The sequence below is a fragment of the Ranitomeya variabilis genome, chromosome 3, assembly GCF_051348905.1.
Source record: "Ranitomeya variabilis isolate aRanVar5 chromosome 3, aRanVar5.hap1, whole genome shotgun sequence".
Lineage (NCBI taxonomy): Eukaryota > Metazoa > Chordata > Amphibia > Anura > Dendrobatidae > Ranitomeya > Ranitomeya variabilis.
In genome coordinates, this window is record NC_135234.1 from 173,872,084 (window position 1) to 173,892,026 (window position 19,943).

At 46.1% G+C, this 19,943-nt stretch overlaps 1 protein-coding gene across 2 annotated transcripts in view; it reads left to right on the forward strand.

Annotated features, from left to right (window-relative positions):
• The first annotated feature begins 5,033 nt into the window (after window positions 1-5,033).
• The window catches only part of LOC143815566 (uncharacterized), a 201,967-nt gene continuing 187,057 nt past the window's right edge, over window positions 5,034-19,943 (forward strand). For both annotated transcript variants that reach the window (XM_077294889.1, XM_077294891.1), the window contains exon 1: window positions 5,034-5,153. The gene's annotated coding sequence lies outside the window, so the exon portion shown is untranslated. The remainder of the gene's footprint in view (window positions 5,154-19,943) is intronic.

Genomic DNA, 19,943 nt, shown 5'->3' on the forward strand with positions numbered 1-19,943 from the left:
CACAACAGGTTCGTCATTCTAATAAAGCTTGTTGAAAGGCTTCAGCTCATTTAATCATCAAGCTTTTTGACTGTGGTCACTTATGGAGTATTGGCATGGCTGTGATTTGCCGGCACAGCACGTGACCCGGCCTTTATAAAGGCCAGATCATGAATGCTGCTGCAATTATGCTCTCATTAGTGTAATAATAGGCCGCAGATGAGCACTCTGCAAATACAGCAACCTCTAACACCCATATCTGGTGTAGTATTCTGCTAGTACTGTGCTAAAAGCCGCTGTCTGTACTTTGCATCCCCCTATCTGTGAGAGTGCTGTCCCTTTAGCCGCTGTGTGTACTCTGCACCCCTTGCCGTGGGAGTACTGTATATGATTTAAATAATTTGTCAGGACTGCTGTGTGTTTTCTAGTAGTTTTGCAAATCAATATATCTAATCGGCCATCTCGTTGCCATTTCTAGGCCCCAAAAATAATTTTTCTGGTCTGGTGTATGTTTTTCTTATTAGTCTGAGAAATAAATAATTGGCATCAGCCATCTAGCTGCCATTTCTAGGCCCAAAAAATAAAGTGCAATGTGTTTAGAAAATCAACTTCCAAAAATGAGGAGAACATCAAATAAGAGACGTGGCAGTGCTGGTGCTTACATAGCTGCTGATGATGATGGTAGTGTAGCTGATGCAGGGAGAGGACGTGGTTGTTCTGTACCTGCTACGTGCCCAAATTCAACACCATTGGATGGCTGAGAGTGGCTCCAGTTCCTTCACAATATCTTCCACCCAGTCCATGGTCATCTGGCTTCCACCTTACCCCCTTGCAAATCAGCCAAGCAGTCTGCGCCCCAAGTCATGTAGCAGTCTCTTCTGCTTTTTCTTGACTCCGCTGGCTTGGGTTCTGTGCCCACCTGCCCCTGCACCACGGAGTGGAAAAGACTGAGTGAACTGCCCAAGTGCCCAATCACTTGTTAGGTTGGATGATAAGTTCGTGGGAGGATTAGTATACACAGTCAGTTGACCACCACAGCACATGTCAGATGATGACGAAACTCAGTTGCCAACTGCAGCATCTTTAGACTGGCAAGGAGGGCAGGGTTGAGGAGTTGGCGGAAGATGATGCGGGGCATGATGATGTGCTAGACACCACATGGAGTGGAGGCCATCTTAGTGATGTGTGCAGTTTGGAGGAAAAGGAGATGGCCACGCTGCCACAAGAGCACTGCAACAGAGGAAGCAAGGTGCAAAGGCACAGCGGGCAGCCTCTAGCCAGTACATTGGCTGCTACTGTCCACCACACCGCTGATATAAGCACACCAAAGACAGCTCAAAAGAACTCCTTGGCGTGGCATTTCTTCAGGGAATGTGCTGCCGAGAAGCAACTGGTGGTTTGCATTCTGTGCCATCAGACCCTGAAGCGAGGCATAAATGTTCTGAACCTGAGCACCACCTGTATGAGAAAGCATCTGAATTCCACATGAAAGATCTGAGCCTCCTCCTGCTCACTTTTCTGCGGTCTCAGCCTCTTCCTCCTGCTCACGATCAGCAGGGCCACCTGACTCCCCGCAAAGAGAAGATGCGACAGCATTATCATCACCACTAGTGTCACCGAGCACCTCCACTGTCCCATGAAAGTGTTCAGCTTTCCATCCCCCAAATCCTCAAGAGAAGGAGAAGATATCAACCTAGCCATCCATGAGCCATGGTTCAGAATGACAGTATTTCCAAATTACTGGTCTTTGACATGCTGCCATTCTGGTTGGTGGAGATGGACAGTTTTAAAAAACCAATATCGATGGCTGTCTCACAATACATTGTTACTAGCCACCACTACTTTTCCAGGCGGGCCATCCCTGCCCTGCACAAACATGTTGCAGACCAAATCAAGTGTGCACTGCACAATGCCAACAGTGGCAAGGTACATATAGCCACCGATATGTGGACCAGTTAGCATGGCCAGGGATGTTACATCTCCATAACTTCTGCCTACTGGGTAAATGTAGTGGCAGCTGAGGCAGAGGTGGGAGGAATCTTAGCTCATGTCCTACCACCTAGTATTGGTTGACGTTTATCTTTCTATGTTGCCTCCTAGTCCTACTCTTCTTTCTCCACCACCTCCTCATTCCATCACAGGAAGACTTGCACCACCAACTTAAGCACAGCCAGGGGGAAATGACAGTAGACTGTTCTTCAATTCCTCTGTTTGGTGGAGAAATCCCACAGGGCTCAGAAGCTGTGACTGGGATACAACAGAAGACAGACGAGTGGTTGGTGCGGGTGAACCTCAAGCCCGGTCTGGCGGTGTGCGATAACGGGCGAAATCTCCTAGCAGCTCTGCCCTAGCTGCTTTGACGCATATCACTTACTTGGTGCATGTGCTAAACTTGGTGGTGGAGAGCTTTCTGCAAAACTACCAACACATGTGAGAGCTGCTGCTGAAAGTGCGGGCAGTGTTTGCCACTTTTGGTGCTCTCACCCTGCTGCTGCTCGCCTGTCTGTGCTGCAGAATCACTTCTGCCTTCCCGGTCACTGGCTGATATGTGACATACCAACAAAGTGGAACTCCACCTTGCATATGCTGGAGAGATTGTGTAAGCAGCAGAAGGCAATAATGGAGTTTTAGCTGCAGCTTGCACAGTTGAGTCGCACTGTAGAACATCACCACTTCACCACAAATGACTGGGCCTCCATACGAGACATATAATGCCATATTGCGCTGCTTTGAATATTCCACCAATATGGCCTAGAAGGTGAATACTTTCACAAGCCACTTTACATAGAGGGCTACTTTAAGTCTAAAATGACTCTGTATCTAACACCAGCAGTGATGTTGATTGTAGTAGTAGTATTATTTATTTTTAGGGCACCTTTGATTCCATGATGCTGTTCAGATGAAAATGGTTTACATATAAATTACATGTGTAAATTACAAAGAATAAACAGTGACAGACAGGTACAGAGGTGAGAGGGCTATGTCCTTGCAGGCTTACTATCTACAGGATGATGGGGAAGGAGATAGTAGGTTGGGGGGTTGCAGCAGCTCCAATGGTAGTGATGTGACAGCAGGGTCATTGCAGGCTATAGGCAATGCTGAAGAGATGAGTTTTCAGGTTGCATCTGAAGGTTCCAAATGTGTAAGATAATTGGACATGTTGAGGCATGAAATTCAAAAGGATAGAGGATGCTTGGGGGAAGTCTTAAGGCCCCGTCTCACATAGCGAGATCGCTAGCGAGATCGCTGCTGAGTCACTAGTTTTGTGACGCAACAGCGACCTCAGTAGCGATCTTGCTATGTGTGACACGTACCAGCGATCAGGCCCCTGCTGCGAGATCGCTGGTCGTGTCGGAATGGCCTGGACCTTTTTTTGGTCGTTGAGGTCCCGCTGACAGCGCTGAATCGGTGTGTGTGACACCGATCCAGCGATGTCTTCACTGGTAACCAAGGTAAACATCGGGTTACTAAGCGCAGGGCCGCGCTTAGTAACCCGATGTTTACCCTGGTTACCAAAAAAAACAAACAGTACATACTCGCCTTTCGGTGTCCCTTGCCGTCTGCTTCCTGCTCTGACTGAGCCGCCGTACAGTGAGAGCGCAGCGGTGACGTCACTGCTGTGATCTGCTCTCACTGTACGGCGGCTCAGTCAGAGCAGGAAGCAGACGGCAAGGGACACCGAAAGGCGAGTATGTACTGTTTGTTTTTTTTGGTAACCAGGGTAAACATCGGGTTACTAAGCGCGGCCCTGCGCTTAGTAACCCGATGTTTACCCTGGTTACCCGGGTGCTGCAGGGGGACTTCAGCATCGTTGAAGACAGTTTCAACGATGTCGAAGTCGTTCCCCTGATCGTTGGTCGCTGGAGAGAGCGGTCTGTGTGACAGCTCCCCAGCGACCACACAGCGACTTACCAACGATCACGGCCAGGTCATATCGCTGGTCGTGATCGTTGGTAAATCGCTATGTGAGACGGGGCCTTTAGAGGCAATTGGAAGAGTAAAAGTTTATCAGCAGAGGAGAAAACGGGGTTCTTGTGTGGACTGGAGAATACGAGTGGGAAGATATCGTGAGATGTATGGAGAAGACAAATTATGGATGGCCCTGCAGGTCATTGTTAGTAGATTAAACTGGATTTGTTGAGGAATTGGGAGCCAATGAAAGGATTTGCAGAGGAGATAGGTGGAGGAGTAGGGAAGGAAGAGGTGGATTAATCTGGCAGCAGGATTAATTTTGGACTGGAGAGGTGCAAGAGTGTTAGTCAGCAGGCCACAAAGAAGTAGTAGTAGTCCAGACATTAGGATTAGATGATGAGGGCATGCACTAACATAGATTCAGGGTCAAGGAAGGGACGAATTCTGGAAATATTTTTGAATCGGAGGCGGCAGGAAGTGGTAAGAGCTTGGATGTGCAGTTTTAAGGACAGGGCAGCATAAAGGGTTACTCCAAGGCAGCAGAATTGTGGTACAGGGGAAAATGTGATGTAATTTATTGTGATGGATTGGGTAGGTGGCTTGAGATTAAGGAAAAAATGTTTAGTTCGGTTTTGTCCACATTGAGTTTTAGACAGCGTAATGAGAAGGAGTTTATGAGTGATAGATGCTCTGGGATTCTGGACATCAGAGAATTGACATCGACATTTTGACCAGAATGGTAGATTTTAGGGCCATCCAACATTTAGATGGTACTGACTTATGGGATTATGAATAGAGCAGTCAACAACTCTGTGTAGTAGATCTGTTGGCTGGCGTGACGCTCCTCACTATCCAGCAACATAGTAAAATAAATAAATACATTTTTTTAATGTATATAAAAAAGTAATAAATGAAATAATTTTGTACACATAGGATACGTCAAGAGATTGACTGAGGGTATTTTTGGTTACTTTGTTGCTATGATGTATGAATGGTAGTTAATAAGAGCTTACCTGATAAGTAAAAAGTGAACTGGATACAAAACAAATGCAAATGATTTCTTGTGTCCAACGGTAAGCAGGAGTGACTCAGTATAAAGCAGAAGTGAGAAGCTTGTAGATAGAAAAAAATAAAAGTACATGCGTATACTCACACTGTCTCATACACACTGGGTTCAGACACTTCGAATGCTCCACAAATTCGTGCTTTAAGCCATCAAGATTTATCTCCAGAAAGAAGCTTCAACAAAACGGCACCTATTGGTAAGAAATCTTAATTCTCTTGTTTTTTTTCTCTGCTCGTATATAACTGTTAATTTTGGAACTTTTGCTTACTATTAGTTTTGAATACATGGGAAACATTAGGAACCCTGAATTTCACTGTTTTAATAAACTCTATCTAGGTATGGATGTACTGGTTGAAAGGATCAGTTGTGCCATGTGATGCTTATAATGCGGATTTCCATCCTTAGGGCACTGCATAGCTCATAGACCTAGAATTTAGGACACCGTGAGTGAGAAGATGGGTTAAATACTCCATCTTGGGTACCTTGAGGTTAAAAACAGAAACAACAGGGGAAAATGAGATTGTATCTGAAGTATCCTGTTTCTGGTGGCACAGGTGGGTCGAGTAATTAAGATTGGCATTTTGTACCCCAATCTGGATCCAGGATACTCTATTCTAAGATTCACTAAGTTCATTAAGAGGTCTTATACTGAATTTGGCGCATCTCTGATCTCCCGTGTGTGTGGCAGTGTCAGAAATGTACTGGTGTAAGATATGATGAGTTTATAGGACCACGTTGGCTATATCCATTTGGGCAGAGCTGGCATAAAAATTGCAAAAGTTGAAAAATTTATGTTCAACTACATTTTTGCGCTTTTAATGAATTTGTCCCTTAGAGACAGAGAAGGATTAATTGCTGAAATGTTATCATATTTTGGCCTCATTCAGATGTCAGTGACTTTTTATGTAAACAAAAATCAGTCCAAGTGTTGTCAGTATTTTACATCAGTATTTGGTTCATGTGTCAGTTTTGATCTTCAGTATTTCATTGATGAGTTTCACGTCTGAAAGGAAAACAAATGGCAAAGCTTCTACTACACATTACAATGTTAATCACAGACACCATGAGGACTGATGCCGTCCGTGTGCTGTGATTTCCCCAGACCCATAGACTTGTGTTGATATAAAACAGACACATTTCAATGATTTAATACAAATCCTTCAGACAAAAGAACATTTCTATGTAAGGAAAAGAGTTTGCAGGAACAGAGTTTTCACCATCCTGCAGACATTTTCTGCCGGCTGCAGACCTTCTGTTGTGGAAATGCCATGTATTTTTACTGGGATTTCCAATAATTTCAGTGTACTGTAGCCAGGGTCTGTTCTCAACATAATGTATTACATGTGGATTTTTATGCAGATTCCCAGAATATTTACTCTTCAAAACAATAACTAGGCCGCACTCAGTGATACCAGGCTCCTGCTGAATTACATGATCTGTATATGGACTGAGATTTCTAGAAACGTTGCATGTCTCCAAGACCTGCGATAAACATCCTCATATTTGCCAATGGGACTATTGACTTTGGGTCCGGAGACCAGTGGACGGTCCTAAAATTGTGATTTGTAAACTCACTGTGAACCTCAGACGTGTGAAGCCGGCCTTACACAAATTTGCAAAATGCAATAGAGCAAATGAGAAAAAAAATTGCACTTCTACTCCCCATTGACCCAGACGTAGAACATCATAGCAATGAGGTGTAAAGTGAAAAAAGTTTTTTATGGTTTATTAAATTTCTTTACCTGGTCGCCTGTAAAAAATATATGCTTAATAAGTTTATCCAATAATGAATAAAATACTACAGCAATTATACACAGTAGTGAACTAAAGTTTAGATTTTTTTAAGTGTTATTATACTTCTGACTGGTTGTAGTGATGTCATTCTCCTGGTGATAAATTGAAAGTGCGTGACATTGTCATCAGGCAAGACCTTAATTTTAACCAAAATGCTTTAGAATATAGGAACGGTCATTTAATTAAAGAAAACTGATGGCTAAAAGTTTTGCATATACTATTTCTTGATCACAACATAGAGAGTAATTCACTGTTTACAATGCCATAACTTAGTATTTTGCAGCATAGCCTCTTGCTCTAATCACTGCACCACAATGACGGGGCATTGAAGCCACCAGAGTATTCAAGACATCCTGAGGGATCTTGCTCTATTTTATTTGCAAATTTGCAAACAATAATAATTAATGAATAACAATTCATCTTCATTTCTATGAGTACTGGCCCCAACTCATTGCCCTAACTCATCCCAGAGGGGCTCTATAGGGTTTTAATCAGGTGATTGGCTTGGCCATTGCAACAGTCAAACATTTTTCTTTGCAAACACATTTTTGATTAAATTGGATATCTGCTTAGAATTATTGTCTTGATGGAATTTTCAGCCCTTGCCTGCTTTGGTTTTACCATGTGGCAGCATTATATTTTCCAGTATATCCTTGTACATGGCAACATTCATATTTCCATCAATTTTATGCAGAAGGCCAATGGCAGATGTAGAAAAGCAGCACCAAACCATGACATTGCTGCCACCATCATTCACTGTAGGTGTATGGTACCTTGCATCATTACTTTTTCCAATTGGGCAGTATATATAGTGCATGCCATCACTTCCAAACAGTTTGAACTTGGATTCATCCAACCACATCACCTTAGACCAATCTGTCTTTTTCCATTGGCTGTGTACTTTGACAAACTCAAGTCGGACCTTCCGGTTCATGGCAGAGATAAAAGGCATCTTGACTGGAACTTGTGCATTCAACCCTACTGCTCTTAGCCGTCGCACCACAGATTGGTGACTCAAGTTGACCCCACATTCTTCGCTCATTTCGTGTGAAATCTGTCCAGCACTTTTATGGACATTAGATACTGACTTTTTCTTAATAATGTGATCAACTTTGGAGGAAGTTTTCCTTAGTCGTCCACTTCTAGGTTTGTCAGCTGTTCCATAACCTTCTTTTTTTTTCTTTATTATACGTGACACTTGACTCTGAGAGCAGTTGAAATCCATAGCTGCCAGTTTTTGGCTTTTGCTTGACTTCACTCTCAGAAAAACAAGCTTCCTGACAGTTAATGATAAATTTGGCTTTGGCTTTGCCATGTTTTAATCTCAAAACACACAAGCAAAAAAAAATATATAAATTTTAGGCAAAATTTGACTACCCATGACAAAATATGCAAAACATTTGGCCCAGCGAATGTTGAAAACTAACACATAAAGGGATAAAACAATGTCAAACACAATTTTCATCCTTATAGCTGACAACCATTTGCTTACGGTTTAATAAAATCATCAGAAAAATGCATGACAACAACCAGACAGAAGTAATCACACTTTTAAAAATAATTCAAAACTTCTGGTCGCTACTGTATATATATGCATATATATGCATAAACAAGCTTCTATATATATATGTTGGGAATTGCTGTAGCATTTTATTCATTATTTGATACATTTGCTATGATATCATAAAATAAAGGTAATGTATTGTATTGAGTACTGCAACTCTGTACCAATGAGCTGCAAAGGTGCTTTAATACCGGCAAATACACAAATAACACCATTCACAACTATTCTGTGATAGCACATGCATATGCTACAACATATTTTATTGAGGGCATCTGCAGCGCCCCAGAGTCCTGGTCGTTGCAGTACTGAGGCTCCGCCACTAAGGGGAGCCATGGTACGTCTGATGGCACTGAAGGAGTTCATCTGACCAGGTATCACAGACACCAATACATTTCACAGCCGGGCCTCCAGGGGGAGCTAAGGGTTCTATTCATTAGGCCACTCCTCACATACTGGTAAAACTGGGGGTCAGGCAGGAAGTTAGAGAGAAAGCTGACTGGGTTGGAACCAGGCAACACCTTGTGGCAGAGGGTGTTGTAGGGGAAGATTCGGTAGGGTCCCTGTCAGGGGTGGGATCCTGACAGAGGCCTGGCTACAGGAAAGAACGTAACGGGACCGTGCCTGCTCAGCATAGCGGCGGTGCCCAAGGAAGGATTAGAAGCGAGATAGATTGTGCTGAGTGAGAAACGAGATCAAAGCAACAAGGAGAATACCAGTAGGAGTCGTGCTGTAAGACCGAGGCAACATCCTACTGAGGCGCAAACAACCGGTGGCCGGAACGCCGAAGGAAGTATTTCTATATACAGCTTCAGGCAATACTTCGAACCTACGGCAGGACAGTCAGTCATAGGCGGGCTGTCTCACCTAAATCACCTATGCAGTCTTGGGGGGCAACTTGTGGAGAGGGGCGACTCTAGGGTCCCGGAAGAGCTCCGAGCCTACCCGTCAAACGGGTGCCGTCCTAACCGTAACATCAGGGAGGGACGGAAGATTAGCAGAACATCATCTAATCATGTTGTGAGGGAACTTAAGAAACAGACACAACAGTTGTGTGGACTTTCCGTAAGCACAGCAGGGAAGGACCGCAACACATAGCGCTAGCAGGAAGGCACAGATTTCCACCTGCAAAGAGAACTCTGGAGGTGCCATTGGACCGGCCGGACTTGCGCAGCCTGGTTATCCGGGATCCGGACTGAGGACCCAGAGATCTTCAGTAAAGAGGTAAAGAGACTGCAACCTGGTGTCCTCGTTATTTACTGCGACCGGCACTTCACAACTACACCACCATTCACCACTCACTCACCGGACGTCTCCCACTGACCGGCAGGGTCATGGACCGGGCCTAGCCACCGTGACAACCCCAGAACAGGGACTCAGAGGCCCGGTGCCGGGTACCCCTCGGCCCTGCGGCAGTGGGGGCGCTCCACATCAATAGTGGGCACAGGTACATCTGATGCCACATATATGAGTGGGTAATTTTTACAAGCCTCATTCAGATCCATTGAAGAGTCTCAGTGATTTTTGCTACAAATCTGCAACATATGAAGATTTCCATGATACAAATGCAGGAAGAACATCATCATGTTTAGCAAGAAGAATAATTTCAGTCAATTATATGTGCCAACTGACATTTAGTCATACATTTGGTTGCTACTTGTATATGCAGTATGTGCCTCCCTTGATAAATATGTCACAACATACATTACTGCTTTCATTTTTCCACTGTTCAAAAGTATAATAATTATATACAGTGGCTAGTGAAAGTATTCACCCTCATATATATAGATACTCCAGTCTCTGCTTGGGAACTCTACAGCTATTTCAGGGTTACCTTTGGTTTCTGTCCTGCCTCTCTGATTAATACCCTCCTTGCCCAGGCTGACAGTTTTGGTGGGCGGCCCTCTCTTGGCAGGTTTATTGTGGTGCCATATTCTTTGCATTTGATGATAATGGATTTGATAGTGCTGCTGCGGATCATCAGAGATTTAAATATTTTTTTTATAATCCAAACCTGACTTGTTCTTCTCAGCAACTCTTGTCTCTGACTTGTTTGGAGATCTCCTTGGTCTTTATGGTGTTTGCCTAGTTGTGCCTCTTGCTTAATGTTTTTGCAGCCTCTGTGGCCTTTCAGAAAAGGTGTGTATATACTGACAAAAAATGTGACACTTATTGCAAACAGGTGGATTATCATTCACTAAGCAAGTGACTAGGGTTGAGCAACTTTCATTTTTTTAAGGTCGAGTCGGGTTTTGTGAAACCCGATTTTGTCCAGAGTCGAGTCGAGTGCAGTCGGCCGATTATCGCTGAAAGTCGGGGATCGACCGAAACACGAAACCCAATGCAAGTCAATGGGGAAGCATAGTCGGCAGTGAGTGGAGGCCAGGAAAACACCTACAGTGCCCGTTTTAATGCCAAAAACATCCATTCTTGTTTCTGAAGCTTGTCAATCTTAATTAACTTTATAATAATAGTTGGGCATTGGAAATTGGGGGTCATTTGGCAAAAGTTGTGGGGGGTAGGGCTGGTTCAAGGTTTTAGTGGGCACAGGAAACGTGGACTACGTCACGGCGGTGGAGCAGTGAGAGGTAAGTATGTCAAGTTTGCAAGTGCTGTGATCCTAAGCAAGCAGGGCGGCCCACTCGTTGGCATTGGCACTGGCACAGGGCCCCTCGCCAACGAGTATGCCCCCCCCACCTGATGAAGGAACCTGCACTTTCATCTGCACCTTCCTCTTTGTCCCTGTGTAAGGTGGTATAACATGCGGGAAGGGGAACCTTACTTTCAGCAGGGTCAGATTCTGGCTGTGTAGAGTGCAAGGGGAATGTAGTGGTCTGGGTCAATGTACCAGCAGACTCATCTAGCAGTGGCTGGGCAATGGGCAGGATGAGGAGGAAACAGATATAGGGCCAAAGAATAAAGTAGGCTAAATGCAGTTCAAAATTGGTAACAGGACTAAACAGGCGGCACTGCTTTGTTCAGTGGAGTAGCAAACCCAAGAGCAGCAGACACTGTTTTAAGGGCCCAACCACACTAGTAGGCCAAATGCAGTTTAATATCTGATACTATAGGCCGAAAGCCAGAAGGTAGAAGCTCAGCTGTATTCAGTTGAGGGCAACACCAGGGAGGGGCAGACACCGTTAGTAGGCCGGAACCACCAATCTTTTAAAAACCCAGCACTTAAAGAGAGCCAGAAGGTAGAAGCTCAGCTTTATTCAGTTGAGGACAACACCAGGCAGGGGCAGACACCGTTAGTAGGCCGGAACCACCAATTTTTAAAAACACAGCACTTAAAGAGAGCCAGAAGGTAGAAGCTCAGCTTTATTCATTTGAGGACAACACCAGGCAGGGGCAGACACCGTTAGTAGGCCGGAACCACCAATTTTTAAAAACACAGCACTTAAAGAGAGCCAGAAGGTAGAAGCTCAGCTTTATTCATTTGAGGACAACACCAGGCAGGGGCAGACACCGTTAGTAGGCCGGAACCACCAATTTTTAAAAACACAGCACTTAAAGAGAGCCAGAAGGTAGAAGCTCAGCTTTATTCATTTGAGGACAACACCAGGCAGGGGCAGACACCGTTAGTAGGCCGGAACCACCAATCTTTTAAAAACCCAGCACTTAAAGAGAGCCAGAAGGTAGAAGCTCAGCTTTATTCAGTTGAGGACAACACCAGGCAGGGGCAGACACCGTTAGTAGGCCGGAACCACCAATCTTTTAAAAACACAGCACTTAAAGAGAGCCAGAAGGTAGAAGCTCAGCTTTATTCAGTTGAGGACAAACACCAGGGAGCAGCAAACAGAGGTATTAGGCCCCATCCAGCAATTAAAAAAAATAAAATAAAAAGCTTAATCAGAGCCAGAAGGTAGAAGCTCAGCTTTATTCATTTGAGGACAACACCAGGCAGGGGCAGACACCGTTAGTAGGCCGGAACCACCAATTTTTAAAAACACAGCACTTAAAGAGAGCCAGAAGGTAGAAGCTCAGCTTTATTCATTTGAGGACAACACCAGGCAGGGGCAGACACCGTTAGTAGGCCGGAACCACCAATCTTTTAAAAACCCAGCACTTAAAGAGAGCCAGAAGATAGAAGCTCAGCTTTATTCATTTGAGGACAACACCAGGCAGGGGCAGACACCGTTAGTAGGCCGGAACCACCAATCTTTTAAAAACACAGCACTTAAAGAGAGCCAGAAGGTAGAAGCTCAGCTTTATTCATTTGAGGACAACACCAGGCAGGGGCAGACACCGTTAGTAGGCCGGAACCACCAATTTTTAAAAACACAGCACTTAAAGAGAGCCAGAAGGTAGAAGCTCAGCTTTATTCATTTGAGGACAACACCAGGCAGGGGCAGACACCGTTAGTAGGCCGGAACCACCAATTTTTAAAAACACAGCACTTAAAGAGAGCCAGAAGGTAGAAGCTCAGCTTTATTCATTTGAGGACAACACCAGGCAGGGGCAGACACCGTTAGTAGGCCGGAACCACCAATTTTTAAAAACACAGCACTTAAAGAGAGCCAGAAGGTAGAACCTCAGCTTTATTCATTTGAGGACAACACCAGGCAGGAGCAGACACCGTTAGTAGGCCGGAACCACCAATTTTTAAAAACACAGCACTTAAAGAGAGCCAGAAGGTAGAAGCTCAGCTTTATTCATTTGAGGACAACACCAGGCAGGGGCAGACACCGTTAGTAGGCCGGAACCACCAATTTTTAAAAACACAGCACTTAAAGAGAGCCAGAAGGTAGAAGCTCAGCTTTATTCATTTGAGGACAACACCAGGCAGGGGCAGACACCGTTAGTAGGCCGGAACCACCAATCTTTTAAAAACTTAGCACTTAAAGAGAGCCAGAAGGTAGAAGCTCAGCTTTATTCATTTGAGGACAACACCAGGCAGGGGCAGACATCGTTAGTAGGCCGGAACCACCAATCTTTTAAAAACCCAGCACTTAAAAAGGCCAGAAGGTAGAAGCTCAGCTTTATTCATTTGAGGACAACACCAGGCAGGGGCAGACACCGTTAGTAGGCCGGAACCACCAATCTTTTAAAAACCCAGCACTTAAAGAGAGCCAGAAGGTAGAAGCTCAGCTTTATTCATTTGAGGACAACACCAGGCAGGGGCAGACACCGTTAGTAGGCCGGAACCACCAATTTTTAAAAACACAGCACTTAAAGAGAGCCAGAAGGTAGAAGCTCAGCTTTATTCATTTGAGGACAACACCAGGCAGGGGCAGACACCGTTAGTAGGCCGGAACCACCAATTTTTAAAAACACAGCACTTAAAGAGAGCCAGAAGGTAGAAGCTCAGCTTTATTCATTTGAGGACAACACCAGGCAGGGGCAGACACCGTTAGTAGGCCAGAACCACCAATTTTTAAAAACACAGCACTTAAAGAGAGCCAGAAGGTAGAAGCTCAGCTTTATTCATTTGAGGACAACACCAGGCAGGGGCAGACACCGTTAGTAGGCCGGAACCACCAATTTTTAAAAACACAGCACTTAAAGAGAGCCAGAAGGTAGAAGCTCAGCTTTATTCATTTGAGGACAACACCAGGCAGGGGCAGACACCGTTAGTAGGCCGGAACCACCAATCTTTTAAAAACCCAGCACTTAAAGAGAGCCAGAAGGTAGAAGCTCAGCTTTATTCAGTTGAGGACAACACCAGGCAGGGGCAGACACCGTTAGTAGGCCGGAACCACCAATCTTTTAAAAACACAGCACTTATAGAGAGCCAGAAGGTAGAAGCTCAGCTTTATTCAGTTGAGGACAAACACCAGGGAGCAGCAAACAGAGGTATTAGGCCACATCCAGCAATTAAAAAAAAAAAAAAAAAAGACAAAAAGCTTAATCAGAGCCAGAAGGTAGAAGCTCAGCTTTATTCATTTGAGGACAACACCAGGCAGGGGCAGACACCGTTAGTAGGCCGGAACCACCAATTTTTAAAAACACAGCACTTAAAGAGAGCCAGAAGGTAGAAGCTCAGCTTTATTCATTTGAGGACAACACCAGGCAGGGGCAGACACCGTTAGTAGGCCGGAACCACCAATCTTTTAAAAACTTAGCACTTAAAGAGAGCCAGAAGGTAGAAGCTCAGCTTTATTCATTTGAGGACAACACCAGGCAGGGGCAGACATCGTTAGTAGGCCGGAACCACCAATTTTTAAAAACACAGCACTTAATGAGAGCCAGAAGGTTGAAGCTCAGATTTATTCTTTTGAGGACAACTTGAATTAGGGACTGCAGACAGACTTACCAGGCTGTCCCCTGTGTGGACCATGCATCCAATACATTAACCCATTGTGCCACAAAGGACAAGTAACCTTCCGTGGCCATGCCTACCGCTCCATGTGTCTGTTGTCAGGTGTACCTTTGGACTCACAGATTGACAGAATGAAAGGACAATGTGGTCTTTAACATGCTGGTGGAGGGGTGGGATGGCTTTTCTCGCAAAAGAATTGTCAACTGGGTAGCTCATAGCGTGGTACAGCGTAGTCCATCATGGCTTTATTAATATTAAATAAAATAAAAAAATAGGCTCTATGCACTGTAAAATTGGTTCCAGGGGTACACGGGCAGCAGTGGTCAGGTCAGTGGAGGCCTAGTGGAAGGAGGGACCGCAGACAGGCTTCGAAGGCCTAACATACTAAAATGGACTGGCTGTAGGCACTTTAGAATTGGTTCCAGGGGTACACGGGCAGCAGTGGTCAGGTCAGTGGAGGCCTAGTGGAAGGAGGGACCGCAGACAGGCTTCGAAGGCCTAACATACTAAAATGGGCTGGCTGTAGGCACTTTATAATTGGTTCCAGGGGTACACGGGCAGCAGTGGTCAGGTCAGTGGAGGCCTAGTGGAAGGAGGGACCGCAGACAGGCTTCGAAGGCCTAACATACTAAAATGGGCTGGCTGTAGGCACTTTAGAATTGGTTCCAGGGGTACACGGGCAGCAGTGGTCAGGTCAGTGGAGGCCTAGTGGAAGGAGGGACCGCAGACAGGCTTCGAAGGCCTAACATACTAAAATGGGCTGGCTGTAGGCACTTTAGAATTGGTTCCAGGGGTACACGGGCAGCAGTGGTCAGGTCAGTGGAGGCCTAGTGGAAGGAGGGACCGCAGACAGGCTTCGAAGGCCTAACATACTAAAATGGGCTGGCTGTAGGCACTTTAGAATTGGTTCCAAGGGTACACGGGCAGCAGTGGTCAGGTCAGTGGAGGCCTAGTGGAAGGAGGGACCGCAGACAGGCTTCGAAGGCCTAACATACTAAAATGGGCTGGCTGTAGGCACTTTATAATTGGTTCCAGGGGTACATGGGCAGCAGTGGTCTGGTCAACGGAGGCCGATTGTAATGAGTGTCTGCCAGTTAGTAGTCCAAAACAACAAATAAATGTGAATGTCTCGCATTAAAACAAAACAAAAACACTAAAGGGTGCAATCATTAGGTTCAGGGGTGGGATCCTCTGCGTTGTTTCAGACCTACTAATTTAGCGCAAAGTATTTACTGTGGTAAATAGAGGACACTGCCCCTGACTATGTTAAGTACCATCATACATGTCAACACAATGGTATTGTCAGTGGCAGGTATGGAAGGATGTCAGCGCATAGACTAAACATTGGTGGAAGTGTGAGAGATAACTGTGGAAGTGGTAGACCAATGTTTGACCTGGGGGTGGGTGAACTCTCTTGTGGCCGGCGGTACAGGCCCAGGGCCCCTCATGTTACAACAGTGTGTCTGACGTTGGGTGCGCACCACCACCGCCAGAGACACTTTATTGTACTATGAGGGACCCAGTAGCAATGCCGTCGACCAAAAGCGAGCACACCCACCTCTTCAGACAAACAGCAGTCTCACGGGTGCTTGCGCCAAGTCGCAATACCACGGCCCCGTGTGTGGAGTTTGGCCATTTAGGGAGGTGTAAACATGTCGTATGCTGGACAATCAGCTGCAGCAAATTAGACATTAGAAAAGTAATTCACAGTAGTCCACAGGCAAGAGCTTTTCATAGGAAAGCTAGGTGTCGGCCGGGCAAGGTGGGGCAAAAGATTTCGAAATCCAGTTGTGGTTCATTTTAATGAATGTTAGATCATCAACATTTTGGGTAGCCAGACGAGTCCTTTTTTCGGTTAATATTGAACCTGCAGCACTGAATACTCTTTCTGATAGGACACTTGCTGCCGGGCAAGCAAGCTCCTGCAATGCATATTCTGCCAATTCTGGCCAGGTGTCTAATTTTGATGCCCAGTAATCAAATGGGAATGACGGTTGAGGGAGAACATCGATAAGGGATGAAAAATAGTTAGTAACCATACTGGACAAATGTTGTCTCCTGTCACTTTCAATTGATGCAGCAGTACCTGTCCTGTCTGCGGTCATAGCAAAATCACTCCACAACCTGGTCAGAAAACCCCTCTGTCCAACGCCACTTCTGATGTGTGCACCCCTAACACTCCTAGTCTGCTGCCCCCTGGAGCTCGTGTGAGAACGATCACGTGCGCTGTGTGCTGGGAATCCCTGAAGCAAACGGTCAACAAGAGTTGATTGTTTGGTTGCTAATATTAGTTCCAAGTTCTCATGTGGCATAATATTTTGCAATTTGCCTTTATAGCGTGGATCAAGGAGGCAGGCCAACCAGTAATCGTCATCGTTCATCATTTTCGTAATGCGTGTGTCCCTTTTTAGGATACGTAAGGCATAATCCGCCATGTGGGCCAAAGTTCCAGTTGTCAAATCTCCGGTTGTGATTGGTTGAGGGGCAGTTTCAGGCAAATCTACGTCACTTGTGTCCCTCAAAAAACCAGAACCCGGCCTTGCCACGCAACCAATTTGCAGTGCCCCCGGGAAAGCTTCCGCATTAAAAATATACTCCTCCCCATCATCCTCCTCGTCCTCCACCTCATCTTCGCCCGCTACCTCGTCCTGTACACTGCCCTGACCAGACAATGGCTGACTGTCATCAAGGCTTTCCTCTTCCTCTGGTGCAGACGCCTGATCCTTTATGTGCGTCAAACTTTGCATCAGCAGACACATTAGGGGGATGCTCATGCTTATTATGGCGTTGTCTGCACTAACCAGCCGTGTGCATTCCTCAAAACACTGAAGGACTTGACACATGTCTTGTATCTTCGACCACTGCACACCTGACAACTCCATGTCTGCCATCCTACTGCCTGCCCGTGTATGTGTATCCTCCCACAAAAACATAACAGCCCGCCTCTGTTGGCACAGTCTCTGAAGCATGTGCAGTGTTGAGTTCCACCTTGTTGCAACGTCTATGATTAGGCGATGCTGGGGAAGGTTCAAAGACCGCTGATAGGTCTGCATACGGCTGGAGTGTACAGGCGAACGTCGGATATGTGAGCAAAGTCCACGCACTTTGAGGAGCAGGTCGGAGAACCCAGGATAAGTTTTCAATAAGCACTGCATCACCAGGTTTAAGGTGTGAGCCAGGCAAGGAATGTGTTTCAGTTGGGAAAGGGAGATGGCAGCCATGAAATTCCTTCCGTTATCACTCACTACCTTGCCTGCCTCAAGATCTACTGTGCCCAGCCACGACTGCGTTTCTTGTTGCAAGAACTCGGACAGAACTTCTGCGGTGTGTCTGTTGTCGCCCAAACACTTCATAGCCAATACAGCCTGCTGACGCTTGCCACTAGCTGGCCCATAATGGGACAACTGGTGTGCAACAGTGTCATCTGCCGATGGAGTGGTTGGCCGACTGTGGTCTGTGGAAGAGCTGTAGCTTCTGCAGGAGGAGGAGGAGGAGGAGGGGGTGCGAATGCCTACAGCCAACTGTTTCCTACACCGTGGGCTAGGCACAACTGTCCCGAAATTGATGTCCCCTGTGGACCCTGCATCCACCACATTCACCCAGTGTGCCGTGATGGACACATAACATCCCTGGCCATGCCTACTGGTCCATGCATCTGTAGTCAGGTGCACCTTTGTACTCACAGATTGCCTGAGTGCATGGACGATGCGCTGTTTAACATGCTGGTGCAGGGCTGGGATGGCTTTTCTGGAAAAAAAGTGTCGACTGGGTAGCTCGTATCGTGGTTCAGCGTACTCCATCAGGGCTTTGAAAGCTTCGCTTTCAACTAACCGGTAGGGCATCATCTCTAACGAGATTAGTCTAGCTATGTGGGCGTTAAAACCCTGTGTACGCGGATGCGAGGATAAGTACTTCCTTTTTCTAACCAGAGTCTCATGTAGTGTGAGCTGGACTGGAGAGCTGGAGATCGTGGAACTTTCGGGTGTGCCGGTGGACATGGCAGACTGAGAGACGGTTGGAGACGGTATTGTTTCCGCCGGTGCCCTAGATGCAATATTTCCTCCTACAAAACTTTTGATTCCCTGACCCTGACTGCTTTTGGCTGGCAAAGAAACCTGCACAGATACTGCCGGTGGTGCGGAAAATGGTGGCCTTACAGTGACGGAAGGGATGTTGCGTTGCTGACTATCTTCATTGGCCGAGGGTGCTACAACCTTAAGGGACATTTGGTAGTTAGTCCAGGCTTGAAAATGCATGGTGGTTAAGTGTCTATGCATGCAACTAGTATTGAGACTTTTCAGATTCTGACCTCTGCTTAAGCTAGTTGAACATTTTTGACAGATGACTTTGCGCTGATCAATTGGATGTTGTTTAAAAAAATGCCAGACTGCACTCTTCCTAGCATCGGATCCCTTTTCAGGGATTGCAGACTGAGCTTTAATCGGATGGCCATGCTGTCCTCCAACAGGTTTTGGCTTTGACACGCGTTTTGGGCCAGATACGGGCCCGGCAGATGGAACCTGTTGCGATGTTGATGCCTGCTGCGGCCCCTCCTCCACCTCCGCTTCTGAACTACTGCCGCCTGCACCCTGTTCCCCCAATGGATGCCAATCGGGGTCAACAACTGGGTCATCTATTACCTCCTCTTCGAGCTCGTGTGCAACTTCGTCTGTGTCACTGTGTCGGTCGGTGGTATAGCGTTCGTGGCGGGGCAACATAGTCTCATCAGGGTCTGATTGTGGATCAGTACCCTGAGAGGGCAATGTTGTGGTCTGAGTCAAAGGAGCAGCATAGTACTCTGGCTGTGGCTGTGCATCAGTGCACTCCATGTCAGAATCTACTTGTAATGGGCATGGCCTGTTAAGTGTTTCACTTTCTAAGCCAGGGACGGTATGTGTAAAGAGCTCCATGGAGTAACCCGTTGTGTCGCCTGCTGCATCCTTCTCTCTTGTTGTAGTTTTTGCTGAAGAGGACAAGGAAGCGACTTGTCCCTGACCGTGAACATCCACAAGCGACGCGCTGCTTTTACATTTACCAGTTTCAGAAGAGGAGGCAAAAGAGCTAGAAGCTGAGTCTGCAATGTAAGCCAAAACTTGCTGTTGCTGCTCCGGCTTTAAAATCGGTTTTCCTACTCCCAGAAAAGAGAGCGTTCGAGGCCTTGTGTAGCCAGACGACGAAACTGGCTCCACAGCTCCAGACTTAGGTGGAATATTTTTATCCCCACGACCACCTGATGCTCCACTACCACTACCATCATTACCAGCTGACAATGAACGCCCACGGCCACGACCTCTTGCACCAGACTTCCTCATTGTTTTAAAAACTTAACCAAAGTAACTTTATTTGTTGCTGTCAAACAACTTACACGG